The following is a 15,469-nucleotide window of genomic DNA, read 5'->3' as shown; positions in this document are numbered from 1 at the left end:
AAATTTAGAAACTCCCATGATAATCGTTATTCCACTCACAGCTGTTGGAAGAACAATTTAATGGAACACTCTCTCTTCTAAACCAAAATGCCCATGTCAGATATGTCTGACGCATAATAAAGGCATACAAATAAGCCTAAGACGTAGAAATATGTGTTCAATTTTTTTAAAAAAGGAATTTGCATTCCTCTATTTAAAAATGTATGGGGCAGGAGAGGTGGCTCGGCAGTTGAAAGCACATACACAGCGCTCTTTCAGAGGACCAACATACGGACCCCGGCATCCACATGGGGCAGCCTATAACTGTAACTCCAGGGGCTCACAGTCCCTTTGGAATACCTGCCTATAGTCTTGTAAACATGTCTGAAGGGCAGGGGAGTGTGATGCACAGGGAAGGAGAACTTGCTCACATTAAGTGTCTCTGGGTCCCATCCTTAGTACCACAAGTGAAAGTATGAAACGCTTCCCTTACTTCCGAGGATGGAAATCTGGGATACTCCATTTTTACTTAATGGTAAAATTGAAGGGGAATGATGGCAGCTTGTTCTCCAACTATGGGACTGGGTTTACTAAGGCAAAAATTAAGACGCCTCAGCCAAAGCATGGTCTGTCCCACCACTGTAAGCAGAGAGCTCACACTGTGGTCCTGCTCCCTACTTTGTCAGTGAGGAGCTATGGCCTCTGGTTTTGGAGCAGGGACTACTGCTGAGCTGTTTGTAGAGGTGGACAGCTAAAATATGAACTCCAAGGCCAGGTGAGCCAAGGGTTCTTGTCATCTGGCCTTTTGCTGAAGACATTTGCTGGTCTCTGGCTCTGTACATTGGACATCGTGACCAACCAGGACTTGGGTTGTCATGACACTATCTCCTCTGGGTTGTCTCAAAAGTCGCCAGGAATAGGAGCATCTGACAATGAAGGTCACCGCCCTCCACCAGGAAAACCGAAGCCACCCACAGTGCTGAACCACCTCAGGCATTCCACAGTGCTCCCCAGACACCCGCATCGGTCGGTGAACTGCATACCTAGGAAACAGGAATACACGAGTATTCCCTCGAACCCACGTAGAAAGCCAAGTGCGATAGCACACGCCTGTAATCCCAGCACTTGTGAGTGAGACTGGATGACATGGAAATAGGCAGATTCATGAAGCGTTTTCTGACGGATACCTGACCTTCACGGTGAAGTTCCAATGAAAGACCCTATCTCAAACAAAACGGCAGAAGGTGCCTGAAGACTGATGCCTGACTGACCTCCATTGATATATGGGCTGTACGCACATGTGCACACCTCTTCATGAACACACACACACACACACACACACACACACACACACACACACGATATGGGTCAGAGACTTCCACATCCTCCTGAAATAGACGCACCATGAGAACCAAAGACCCGGGCTCCCATCCTCCCTAATCCTGGTCTCTAAATGAGGGAGCCCCTGCTTTCTTCCCCTCACATTCTTAGAAACATGAAAGAAGCCAAAATCCCCAGTCCCCGATGATACATCATCATTCCTGTCAGAGAAGAATGGGGCCGCTGACTGCCATCTTTTAGGGCCGCACACTAGGCCAAACAGACTCACACTGCTGCTGCCCACCAGCAGTGAGTCTCCGCGGTGAGGGGGCCTCTGGATTTTTACTCTTAACTAAGCATGCAGGATGGGTACCCAAACGATCGCATTTATGCGGTTTTTAATGGCCTGTCTGGGCTGTGTTCTGTCCACAGCTAGCGACTGACTGAGCTGACTGCTGGCCAAGGCTTTTAGAATTCACACGGCTCTGTTTCAACACAATGATTTTACAATAGCAAGAGCCCCGCATTCCCATAGGTTCAATCTTTTGAGTCTGGCAGCATGGTGCATAGCAATCGGCTAAATATGTTCTGCTTCCTACTGGCACGTGGTGTTGGGATGAGGGGGCCCAGGAATGCCAGAGCATCCTATAGAGAGGTTGTGCCAGGGGAGGCAGGGCTTCCTGCAGAGACTTTGGAAGGAGAGGGAGGCCTGGGCCAGGACATAGAATCCTGCTTATACTAAGGAGCAGGAGGAGTGAGCTGAATTACCAACAATCTTACCGCTTCTGGTATTTTCTCAGGAAAGTCCCTTAGTGTAGCTCAAGCGACAATTTTAACCTGTGACTGTTTTTATTGTTGCTGATAGAATGAGAATGTGACTGTGCTCAAATTCTCAGGACAATCTTTGACAGAGACTGAAAAAGGAATCGGAGCTTAGTTGTAGCATCAGAGCATTGGAAGCGCTTTCCACCTGTTGGGAAATAAACATACTAGTCCAAAGCTAGGTGTGTTGGTGTGCCAGAAATCCCAGCACTTGAAAGGCACAGGCAGGAGGATTGCCACAAGTTTCTATTAAGGCTGGCCCAGATAGTTAACTCCAGACTCTGCCTCAAAACAAAACTCAAAGGAGAGGCATGAAATAGCAAATAAACCCCTAAAAGCCACCCATCATCAATGCTGCTTGTAATGGCTAGTCCTGGTTGTCAACTTGACTACATCTGGAATGAACTACAAGCTAGAATTGGAAGGCTCACCTGTGATCCAAACCTCGAGGCTTGGAGATACAAATTTCTGACCTGGATCTTCAAATGGAGATCTTGAAAGCATAGTAGCTATGCATCTCAGGAGACTAAGGCAAGGAGATCTCTTAGTTCAAGGTCAATCTGAGACCAAACAAGTTTGAGATCCAGGAGTGGTGGTACACACCTTTAATCTGGGCTACACCTTCTGCTGGAGACCTACATAAGGACATAGGAAGAAGGAAGAGTCCATCTTCTTCACCTCTTGCATTTACTTGCCTGCACATCTGTTGCAATCTACTAGTCTTGTGGGTGTGGGCTTTGATACCCTCATTCTAGCTGCCTGGGAGCCAGGATTCTGCTAGCAGCCTTCAGATGAAAATGTAGAACTCTCAGCTCCTTCTGCACCATGCCTGCCTGGATGCTGCCATGCTCCTGCCTTGATGATAATGGACTGAACATCTGAACTTATAAGCCAGCCCCAATGAAATGTTGTCCTTATAAGCGTTGCCTTGGTCATGGTGTCTGTTCACAATAGCAAAACCCTGACTAAGACACCACTCAAGAGGGACAAGTGGATGTGGCTCCATTTTGCTGATGTGTTTCTGCTATATACAGATCTCAGTCATCAAAATTCCTGTTTCCATGGTATTCCGAGGTCAGCTCTCAGTTAGTTATTTCAAACTATGAATGCCCATTTGTCTTCAAAAGAATAAATACAGAAGCTGTGAAAAGTTTTGGGAAAATGACAGTCACTTTAAAAAGAGGTACCTTCTTATGATTTTTTTTGAGCCCAGACACAATGCAGATGTGATGTCACTATTAGGAAACGTGCATCCAGTTTTCTTGGGATGAGGTCCTCAGATTGCTAAAACGATTTCACGATAAAGAAACCACCTCGAGGCAGGCAAGACCCACACAGTTCTTCCCAACAGGCACTGGGCTTCATCAGTTTCATCTGTGGCACATGTTTTCTGTTTCTTGGGTTCTGTTGGAAACCAAAGCACACCACACTCTAGAAATGTGCTTGGATTGAGGTATGGACCCCAGGACTCAGGGCTCTCTGACAAACTAGCAGGAGGGCTGTTTTCTATGTAAGTTCACTGAGCCCCAATAGTGAAAAAAGAATATTTTAGGGGTAGAAGAGGAACACAGGCCAGATATTAAAATGTGTCCACTCTCGTCACTAACAGACACTGGAAGGCACTCTCTTCTGGCTGCAGGCGTAGGGTCTGGGGCTCTGAAAACCTTAGGGAGCTGAAGGCAGCCTCGAAACTGCAGTTCCACACCACAGCATTTCATAAACCTGTGGTCACACTGTGTGCAGGAACAGGGAAAAATATTCTATAGGCCACCACCAAAGCAGCATTGCACATGGAAGGGTTCTGCTGGGCGCTGGAAAATAAGTTTAACTTTCACTATAACCCAGTGTAAGATAAAAAGAGGGGATTGCACTTTAAACACGTTTAAAATAAGCATCTCAGCACAGAATCTTGTGTTTCTAATATTTTTATGTTTTTGTAAAAAAAATGCTTATGAATATTTACTTCCTTGCTTGTTTTTGTATATGTGCGCTAGCCCATATGTTTAATGTCGAAACGTTAGCACTATGTCGTATTTTTGAGAAAATTTGAACATGTTAAAAAGAATGCTCAACTTAAGGCCCTCTCTATTATACTAAAATGAACCTCCAAAAAAGTTCATAATTTATCAGGGATGTTCCCTGGCCTGCAGGGGGCGTGTGATAGATGTCTTCTAGAGGATTGGGGGTTGTGCAGCCAGGTCTTCCCGGCATACTTGCCAGTTATGAGTCTCTTCACTAATCACTGTGCACTGCACGTGGCTTCTCTGACTAAGGCTGGAGGACGCAATGGAGTGGCTCTGGGAGCATGGCAAGGAAACTCTGTGTGAGCCAGAGGGTGGGGAAGGGTCCTGCGAAGTGCTGTCTTCTGGATGTGATGCACAGGAGAGTTACCTACCTGGCCATGATGTGAGTACAACAGTATCATGAATGCGGAGGGGACACCAGCGGAGAAGATGTCGTCTGTAGGACCGGAAGGGGTGGGAGAGGGGAACGGGGCTAATATAATCATAGCACATAAAACACATGTACAGGATTATCACAAATAAAAATAAATAACTTCATGAACTTGAATCTCAGTTATGATTTCTCCTGCATTTGTACCATTTGCGGGGCAAAGAGCTTTTTTGCAAGTATCTTTATCACGGTCTTTCACTTTAAACCGCTTCAGAAACAGGTGAAACATGGCCTGCCAATCTGCAGAGACAGAAAGGGCTTTTCCAACACATTTCAGACTTGGAAGGAAAGCCAAACCAGCAGGAGGGAGTGTTCAAATCCAGAGTCTGTTTTTATAAGCTTTCAATCTCTGCTGGGCCGCTCTGAGTGACAGCCCTCCATGCCCGTGGATAGCTAATTTCTTTCTTGTCTTCCATATCCCATTGCTCCCGGAGAACCCCAAATTCATCTTCACTCTTCGATCTTCAGCATGGAATCTTTAACCCTTCCAGTGGGGTCTGTTGTTCCCAAGAGCGCAGGCAAAGGCAATGGCCTCACACGTCGGCCAAGCGCAAGGCTGATGGCTCCATGGAGTGTCTGCTATAGATCCCCATTCCCAGTGGCTTCTCTTGAGCGGGTGCTGGCAGCAGCCTTGGGCTCCTTGGGCCCTGCATGCCCCAAGTGCCCCCCACTCCCCCCAAGAAGCCACCAAGGTCTTCGATATGCGATGCCAGATGTCTCCACTAGATGGCAGTGTGTCCCCCTGGCAAGGCCGAATGGGTGCCGCCCTGAGCCCCTGGCTCTGGCAGGGGTGCCTAAGCAGTTAGGGCATGCTCCGTGGGACGAGATGACAGTAGGCGCCCACTCTCCACACTTAATGTGCTGCGAACCCTGGGAGGCTCTGAAGAAGCTACTGAGGTTCTGTTTGTTTTGTCTTTTCTTATAATGTCAAACAGACTGACCACTTATAGTGTATTAAAATATATTTCTTTTAGGAATAGTTTCAAATAATGCTGATATATCATTCATGAGCAAGCATTCCATATTCACACAGAGATTTTGGCATCTGCCTTAATGACACCACAAGTTCCCATAATTAAATTCTTGAACACGTGCTTGTGTGTGAGGGTTGCTGTAAGATTTGCATGTGAATCCTGGCCCACTAAGTTCCCTGCAAGTGACACTTATTTATATAGAAACCATCCCATATAAAGTGACTTGAGAAATTTGTACTATGATCTGAGCACTTTGTTTTTTTTTTCCCCCAAGTGCAGAGTTAGACAAATTGTATATTGTAAACACATATTGGAAAAAAAAATTTGCAGTAGATTTGATAGCATAAGGAAAAAATCGTTAGAAAGTATCTCCGAAAAACTGAAGTGTGCTATATATACTACAATTGCTACATAACTGCTCTTTAACATTGTATAAATCCACCAATCACATGTATGTAGAGTGTGTCACATTATCAAGCAGGTGGCCACTAATGACTTGTTAGGAAAATTGCTAACCTGTCATCGGTACCATGTGAGTCTGTGCCCCTGACTGCAGGGAATGCTCTGGCGCTTCACCAGCTCAAACCAAGCCCGGGTCCCAGGAGGCTCAGCAACCACAAAATGCAAATATCTGGTGTAGCTTTAACCATCGCAAACCACAAAAGCATAGTTTGCTGGTTAACGGTCTGCCACATTCACAGCACTGGCAAGGGGCCTCCTCTGTGGAAGCTGCACACACGCCCAGTCTCATAGGTGAGACGTGATCAAACTCCTGTGTGACCATCTGTTGCTCTGGATCTGAGAAGCTACAGTAGGTGACTACATGGAATCTTCGGGTTCTTTATTATCATGACAGGCTCAACGGGAGGAGTACAGTTGCACACCAACCCTGAGGTCACGCCAACACAGAGGTCACACCAACACAGAGGTCACACCAACACAGAGGTCACGCCAACACAGAGGTCACACCAACACAGAGGTCACACCAACACAGAGGTCACACCAACACAGAGGTCACACCAACACAGAGGTCACGCCAACACAGAGGTCACGCCAACACAGAGGTCACGCCAACACAGAGGTCACGCCAACACAGAGGTCACGCCAACACAGAGGTCACGCCAACACAGAGGTCACACCAACACAGAGGTCACACCAACACAGAGGTCACACCAACACAGAAGTCACACCAACACAGAGGTCACACCAACACAGAGGTCACACCAACACAGAGGTCACGCCAACACAGAGGTCACGCGAACACAGAGGTCACGCCAACACAGAGGTCACGCCAACACAGAGGTCACGCCAACACAGAGGTCACGCCAACACAGAGGTCACGCCAACACAGAGGTCACGCCAACACAGAGGTCACACCAACACAGAGGTCACACCAACACAGAGGTCACGCCAACACAGAGGTCACACCAACACAGAGGTCACACTAACACAGAGGTCACACCAACACAGAGGTCACACCAACACAGAGGTCACACCAACACAGAGGTCACACTAACACAGAGGTCACACCAACACAGAGGTCACACTAACACAGAGGTCACGCCAACACAGAGGTCACACCAACACAGAGGTCACACCAACACAGAGGTCACACCAACACAGAGGTCACACCAACACAGAGGTCACACCAACACAGAGGTCACACTAACACAGAGGTCATGCCAACACAGAGGTCACACCAACACAGAGGTCACACCAACACAGAGGTCACACTAACACAGAGGTCATGCCAACACAGAGGTCACACCAACACAGAGGTCACACTAACACAGAGGTCACACCAACACAGAGGTCACACCAACACAGAGATCACACTAACACAGAGGTCACACCAACACAGAGGTCACACCAACACAGAGGTCACACCAACACAGAGGTCATGCCAACACAGAGGTTATGCCAATACAGTTCTTGCTTCATCTCCTTCCATATTTTAAATATTTTATGCCCAAAGAACTTAACAAGATTCTACCTTATGTGAATCCATAGCCATGCAATCTCGAGGCCTTCGTTGGATCCCTCCTAATCGTCAAGTGTCTCTTTGAAGTGTCCTAGCTAAAATACAACGCAAACCTCTTCCCTCTTTGTATACTGAACCTTTAAAAATGCTTACCTGGAACTTGGTTATGATGGCTGGAAGAGTTTTCCTCTCTTCGTGTTTTAAAGCCCTCCTCTAGTGATGAGAACCAAGTGGCAAGGTCCTCAACCGGGGACGGGTGCCTTTGCTTCTCAGGCTTCACTTTGTCCTTGAGCTGATGACAACCATTTGGGATTCCCTTAAAAGTGTGAACTATTGGGGCTGGCTTTCAGATCGGTGCAGGCTACGTGCTGAGCATGTATGAGACATTGCATCCTGTTCCTGGCTCCAAGGAGTGAACAAAACGGAGGATGCATAGAGGGAGGGAGATTGGGTAAAAGGAGAGAAGGAGGGAGGGGAAGGGGAGAGAGGGAGAGTGGGGGAGGGAGGGGAAGGGGAGGGAGGAAGGGAGGAAAGGAGATAAAGAAAAAGGAAGGGGTAAAGAGAATAGGAAAAGAGGAGGAAAGGGAAGAAGAAAAGAAGAGAATACAGACCATGAGCCACGTGTACTTGGTTTGTGACCCTGGGTCCAGACAAAGGCCATCTGGAAAGCCTACAGTATAGTGTTTAGGACAAACGACACAACCCTCTAGCCTGAGGCATTATGAGTTCCAAGTCCTCTGTGGGTCCAGAGTCTCTGAGTGGCTTCTTCTATGCACTTGCCTAACCCAAGGCACAGGACTTGGATTGCTTCATCTTCATGAACGTTTCATTCTGACCTCTGTGCACATCACAAAGTTCTCCCAGCAGTTTTAGGTCCCGCCTGCAACATGGGTGTTTGTGAAGGGTAGTGGAGACCTCAGGAGTGAGCCACGTGAACCCTAAACCTCAGCTCCACAGCCTCGGTGACCCATGCCCACATGGCCACTATTGCTGCTTGTCCCTATCCTATTCTGGGGGACTCTTAACTGACTACCCATGAAAGCACAGTGACAAGCCAGGCACCTGCACCCTCGTGGCTTGGTGCTGCACCCTCATGGCTTGGTGCTGCCAAGCACTCACAGTCTTTAGACCATCTCTTCCTAAAACATAGGCAGCACTACACAGAGGCATTCCAGGTCAGGGTTTATCCTTCTTACCTGTCATCTCAACTGACTTCAGACTCCAGACTCCAGATCAACAAATGATAATTCTGGTGCAAATGGGTGCCCTGTGTCAGTCACATGAGGGAAACTCACTGGGTGAAAATGGCTTGTATCGGCCTTTACAAAGTGCCTGCACTCTGGAGACACGATCCTAATTTGTGCTTCACAGGAAGCTGTACTGCTGAATAGTATATATTTTTTCTCATCCTGGAGGGATGGAGAGATGGATACAACATGAACATGTATAGAGTGTAGGTGTTTTTCTGCTTGAGCAGAATATACCATGTACCTGAGGGACATGCCTGTGAGTGGGAAGTTTTTGCTCCTCTCAGACTGTTGCAGGGTTGGCTACTGATTCAGATTTATAATGGCTCTACCCCTTGCCTGGTGTTTTCTTTCAGCCCAAGATGTTCTCCACCGGGGTTCCACACTGCTTTTTCTAATGAGATATCACCAAGTGTCATGTGTTAATGTACAGGTTTTCATGAGATCATCGTGAACATAATCAGTGTGCAAATGTAAAAAGAAATAGTTCAGCTGTTAAGCATGGCAAATGCACATAGCTATGATACACATAGCTATACATGTGTAAGTACATATAAGTGTGTTTGTGAGAATGTATGAAATCTGCCACATGTACAGATGAAAATACATAACAAAACTTTCTGAATGAGGATAAGTAGCCTCCTAGACATTAAATATCATGTTCCATTAAATTTTATGTGTACACAGACATGTTATTTGTTAGTTACTATCATTCGTAAGCTTGGGAAAGTTCTTACACATCTCCACACACAAGAACACATTTACACATGTGTACACACCTACACGAACACATCTCAAGCTACCATCCAGCGTTTTCTATGCACTCATTAGTCAATGGAAGTTCCCTGGGGTTTCTGGGAATCCCAGTGATGTTGCCTACGTCTGGCCAGTCTGGAGGCTGTCCACATGTACTGATGGCCCTTGATGGGATTGATGTCCATAGCCAGAAGACTTCCTGGGGAATCACATTTACTCTTTTGTGCTGACAAGTCTAATCATCTGAGATTAGAGAGTGCAGCCCTCCTCTATCCTCATCTCACCTGTGGATGTGCTCGACCTGGGAGTAGCTCCCCCACACCTCTCTTCCCCGTCCCTCAGTAGTGGGCACCTCCTTGTATCTTCCCGACTCATACAGCTGCTCTTGCCCAGTGCTCCAGAGGTGCTCTGGTGAAGGCACACCCCACTTTTTTTGATTTTCTCTTCAAAAGCATGCTCCCCCTGCTGAGATGACCTCTGGAACCTTTGGCTATTTTTGAGGACTACGGAGGATATAAATGGGCACAGGAACTGGACAGAACTCATTAGTTATTTTATTTTAATTGTCTCCTGTTTATGAGTGTGTGTCTGTTCATTCCATCGCTCCCATGGGTTTTCACGTCATAGAATTTATTCCTCACATTTTGATAGGCAAAAACTCAGAGGTTAAGTCAGAAATGACTTTGGGATCTGCCAGGCTGTCTGTCGTCATGAAATCTGAGGACCTACAGGTTTCTTGAGTGTGGGATGGAGGGGGTTAACCCCTCCCGCCCCCATCAAGGAAGAGAAGCGACATGAAGAAGAAAGATAACAGACAGTGAGACATCCTTATATAATTACCACGGCTAATGTTTCCCTGCGCATGGTGTTCAAGTTCAGAAGCCTCAGCCCGGGGCCCATTAAACGATTCTTTTCTGCTTATGCTGTTTGATTTCACCCTTTTGGAAGAAAAAAATGTAACAATAATTCACAGAAGTAATAATTAGCACTTATAAAGTCCTCCGTTACCAGGGACGGTTTGCTGATTGCCTCCCAAGGAGGGGATGGTTTCAACGGTCTGAGCATCCTAGTACGGAGGGACGTTGAGGCAGAGACTGTTCGTGGAAGTTGAGAGTTCCTCCAGGACAAGAAATACAGGGCGATTAAATTTGCAAAGCTCATTAAGTCTGGTACAGCTGAGGCAGGGAGGCAGCTCCAGGGACGTGTCAGAGAGTTTGAATTTGCACCGGGACAGCTCGTTCATCAGCATCGCAGTGACATCACACTGCTGGAGGATGGCTACAACCGCACCGCTGATGGAATGAATGTATGAGGCGACGCTGAATCAAGAGTGTGTGTGTGTGTGTGTGTGTGTGTGTGTGTGTGTGTGTGTGATTTCCCCCTGCCTACAGTATGTTAACACAGCAAAACAAGAGACTCTGTCTCACATGGCACCACAGGGAAGACACTACTGTGATGCTGGTCAGTCTTGTGATGGTAGTTAGCTGACAGTGCAGGAGGACTTGTGACAGCCCATCCTACCCTTCAAAGTGCACTGGTGTAGAAAATCTTGGAGTCCTCCATCACTAGATAGCCAGTGAGGTTGGGTCTGCTTGGATGGAGGAGAAAGTCTTCCTCGCTGCCTTCTGTCTGTCCACTCTGTGTGGCCTCTCAGCCTTGGGTCATCCTGCTATCCATTGAATAGGCGTGGGCAGTGTCACCTGGTATTTAAGCCCCACCCCCCCTGCACCTGATACTTAATGCCCCAAGCAATGTGGGCTTCATTGTCACAGCCTGGCCTCAGGGAGTATGGTGACTTGAATAGGATTAGCTCCCAAGGACTAGTGTGTTTGAATGCTTGGTCTTAGGGAGTGGCATTGTAGGAGGTATGGCTTTGTTGAAGTAGGCATGGCCTTGTTAGAGGAAGTGTGTCACTATGAAGGTGGGCTTTGAGGTCTCATGGATGCTCAAGTCATTTCCCTTGCTGCTGCTTGCAGATCAAGATATAGAACTCCCAGCTCCTCCTCCAGCACTAAGTCTGCCTGCTCTCTGCCATGTTTCCCGAGATGACGACAATAGACTAAACCTCTGACCTGTAAGCCAGCCCCAATGAGATGTTTTCCTTTAGAAGAGGCCACAGCCATGGTGTCTCTTCACAGCAATAGAAACCTGAATTAAGACGTGGAGTCTCATCTCAGTGTCCTGACTGCAGATACCCCTTGGTTGCCAGATGAAGTCTGGTAGGACTTCTCTTATCTCTGGCTGCTTATGGTCCACCTTGGGCCTGCCTTACACTGGTGGGGCAGCCTTTTCTGAATATGCACACACCCACAGGTGGCATGCAAGCCGCACAGCTTTGTTCTGCATGGGAGAAGCCTGCTTACCTTGCTAGTGGGAAAAGCCAAACTACAGCTCCCTCGTTCTAACACTGCTGCCCAGGCCCCAGCACGAGGCCTCGGAGAGTGTATGCTTTGTGGGCTGAGATGAGATAAAAGTTGATGGGGTTTGTAAGAAAGGTTTATTCTCTTTCAGCAAGCTACTGCCATCACCATATAAAATTACGTGTGTGTGTGTGTGTGTGTGTGTGTGTCTGTGTGCATGTTTGTGCACACCCGTGTTTGCATACAAAAACAGAAAAACAGTGAGACATTTCTTTCCATTAAGATGTTTTCTTCCAATACAAATGACCTTTAGTGGACTTTCTGGGCAGTTTCTCACATGTGTGCACACATGTGCATGCACATATACAGGTGCATACATCCTCAAATTTATTAATATCCAACTTCAAGCTAAATAGGGTTGACTTCACTGTCTGTGCTGGTGTCAGTGTCTTTAAATTGTCCCAGATAAACAAGTCGCTTTTCGATTTACACCAACAGGCAGGTCTCAGCATGCCTGTTATCCTGTTCTTGTGGGGTTTTCCTAATCAAACTTAAGTTGCTGGCTGCAGCTTCTTTCTCAGAAACATACATGTCAAATATCTTTCCCCTTTTAGCGTCCAGAGCCATTCTGAGGAGGCAACGGATGGACTCCCTGGAGCTAGCTAGTTCCTGCTTCAGTGTGAAGAGGAGGTATTCACGATGAGGTCAGCTGCTACGTGCCTCCTTTTAGAGTGTGTTCCTGGGTGGAGACGCATGCATGGAGCTCCATGGTTCTGTTGCTATGAATGATTGGTACAGTACCCTGAGCTCTATAACCGCTACATTGTGCAACCATAGAGTCTGATATGATGCAGTCTAACTGATTTTACTCAAGGCCGATTTTACCCTAGCATGTGGATCAGCTATTAGCAGTGACCTGTGCTGTCTGCCATGGTGTGACTGTCTTGGGGCCACAGGCAATCAGACATCAGGACATGCAAGTTCCTGCTCTCGGGCTCTCCATGCTCCAAAATTCTTCCCTCTTCTGACCCTCTAAGATGGTCACAGCCTCTTATCCATACCCTCCGTGAACAAGGAGTCTATGACTCTGTCTTATTTTGTATGCACAAAACAGCAGGCATTTAACTGTTAACTTCTATTAATAATGCCCTGAGATAAATGTAAGAAAAATTCCCTTTCAACACGCCATCACTGTCATAGTTGATGGGTAACGATAACGCGTCCTCTGAGCGGATCACAGAAGTCAGGATGAGAGCGCACTCGAGCTGCCAGGCTTAGTCTCCATAGTTTACACACATTTATCTCTATAAATATTTATATATTTTCAAAATTTGCCCCGGGGGAATGAGACAATAATTTTATTCTGAGTGAAACACACTTTCATTTATTTAAAATACAAAGAGCAGTCACTGCCAGCACCTGAGCCTTTGTCTTCTGCCTCAATTAAAAATCATAAAAGCTTCATTGTTATTTTAATGTCAAATGAATTTGCTAATATTATAAAGTGAAATATACACTCTCATTCCTATTATTTTACCAGTGTGCTAGTGCAGCGTGCGTGTGTTTCCTTCAGCCTACATCATTTTACATATCAATTCACCACATTGAGATAATTTAGCCCATGATGCACGGAATATGGACAGTGTTCTCACTGGTTGTGTGCCCTGATAACATTTCAGCACCTCATGTAGTGTGGAAGTACACACTACAGTGTTTCTATGAATTTACTAACAATGCGCTCTGGGGAAGGTGTTCCCACCACTGAGCTTCACACTACTCAATGTATTTATGTATACATTGTATATATACACTATGTATATATGAACTGTTTTGTCTAAGGGACTATATACTACTTACCTTGTAACTTACTTTTCTTTAAAATTAATGAATGATAATAATAACAGTGAGAAAGTCAACACAATTCTAAAAGTAGAATGTTAACAACTGAATTGAATTTCATTTCAATTACAGCTTGGCAGAGCCCTGAAATGGTCCCAAGAACACATTGTGCCTTCACTGGAAGGAAGGTTACTTCCTCTCTTCATCCTTGTTTGAGCTGAGGTTATCTGCAGGACAGACTTGGGGCTCCTTCCAGCTGCAATAGCCAAAGATGGCCACCAAGCAGGAGTCCGTTGGTAAGGCAAGGTCACCATGTAGAATGTAGCCGGTCAGGACACATGGTGTCTTCCTTGACCTCAGTGGAACGCAATGACTCAAATCAGATCACATACAGGGCACTCCCACTGCAAACTGCTAGAGGCTCACATCAAAGGGGGAAGCATCTTTGCTCACTTTCCCATCCACCAGATCTCCTTCAGAGTCTATGGCTTTACCAATAGCTAGCCTGGACCAATCAAGGCTGCTAGCATTGCTAGGACTCTGTCATCTGGGAGGAGCTCCCCTTGAACCTATAACTATCAAGAGTAAGATAATTCCTATGAAAACTTGCACCCATGAGCTGATAGCAAGCATCCTATAAGAGAAAAGCCATTGGCTTCTTGTGAGAACTCTTATCTGGGTTTAGAAGGAAACAACATGATCAATGGTGAGGATCTGGCTTGAGGGGAGGGAACACTTCCCTAAAAGCAGCCTACTTTGCGTCTGTTCCTAGGATTACAAACACTGATATCACCCTGCATCTTATTACAGAGTCATTGGTAAAGGCAATAGGTAGATAATGGGTCTAGAGGGAGGATGTGCACTGAGGGTACAACTGGCACGCGAGGGAACATTGAAGGCTTTTCAGCACTTCTCCAACTTGCTTTCCTGGATGAGGACAGAAGCCACTCCCCAGGCAGCCTCCCTGGGGCCCAGGCCGTGCTACCCTGACCCAGCCTGCACCTCAGATATTCTCCCCAGCCTTTTTACTACTTGTAATGATGCTGGATGACCCAGTATCTTGTAAAATGAAATTGAATCTGTAGCAAGGAAGTACTTCTGCTATTAAAATGATTTTTTTTTCCCTTTGTAATGGAGCACTGTCAGTCTAACCATTTGCAAATTGCAATTAAAATCTGAAGCCGGCAGCACTTTTGCAATTAAAACTGGCATTTAAAAAAAAAGGAACAGCACCAATCTAGATAATTAGATAGGAACTAAAATATCCATTTATTACGCATATGGACATGTACGAGGAAATAATTTGAAATGTATTATTCGAGATATTTTCTTTTTAACGAGGAATATGCTAAATTGCCTTGGCAAAACAAGTCATTTTTGTGTTTCATACCATTGAACCCACTTGAGAGAAGAGGTGTCTGGCATTTGGTCACCGATTTGTTTGTCTCCCTTGCTTTTGTTGCTCCTTAGCCCCTTCATTTCAGTGCTAGATGTGGTAATGCTGAAGCAAGTGTCAGGAAACACAGAAAATGACTGGAGTCTTAAGATCGGAATTGCCAGGGATCTAACTCGACATCACTCACCCATTATGCCCAATCTCTTGGTCCTAGCATTGTAATTAAACATTGTTGTCAAGATGTCTCAAAACTGCATCGTCACTAAGTAAAGTTTCTTCCAAGCAAAGTTCTCAAGATCTATTCCAGGAGAATGTGTGCTAAGACCGGGAAGACCTGATCT

The 15,469-nt window shown here is 46.2% G+C and overlaps 1 long non-coding RNA gene across 2 annotated transcripts in view; it reads right to left on the bottom strand.

Annotated features, from left to right (window-relative positions):
* Window positions 1-15,469, bottom strand: part of Gm46614 — a 47,034-nt gene that overhangs the window by 16,669 nt on the left and 14,896 nt on the right. The window lies entirely within an intron of this gene.

Source organism: Mus musculus, chromosome 18 (assembly GCF_000001635.26).
Source record: "Mus musculus strain C57BL/6J chromosome 18, GRCm38.p6 C57BL/6J".
Taxonomy (NCBI): Eukaryota; Metazoa; Chordata; class Mammalia; order Rodentia; family Muridae; genus Mus; species Mus musculus.
Note: the sequence above shows the minus strand (reverse complement) of the source record. Positions and strands in the feature narration are given on the sequence as shown.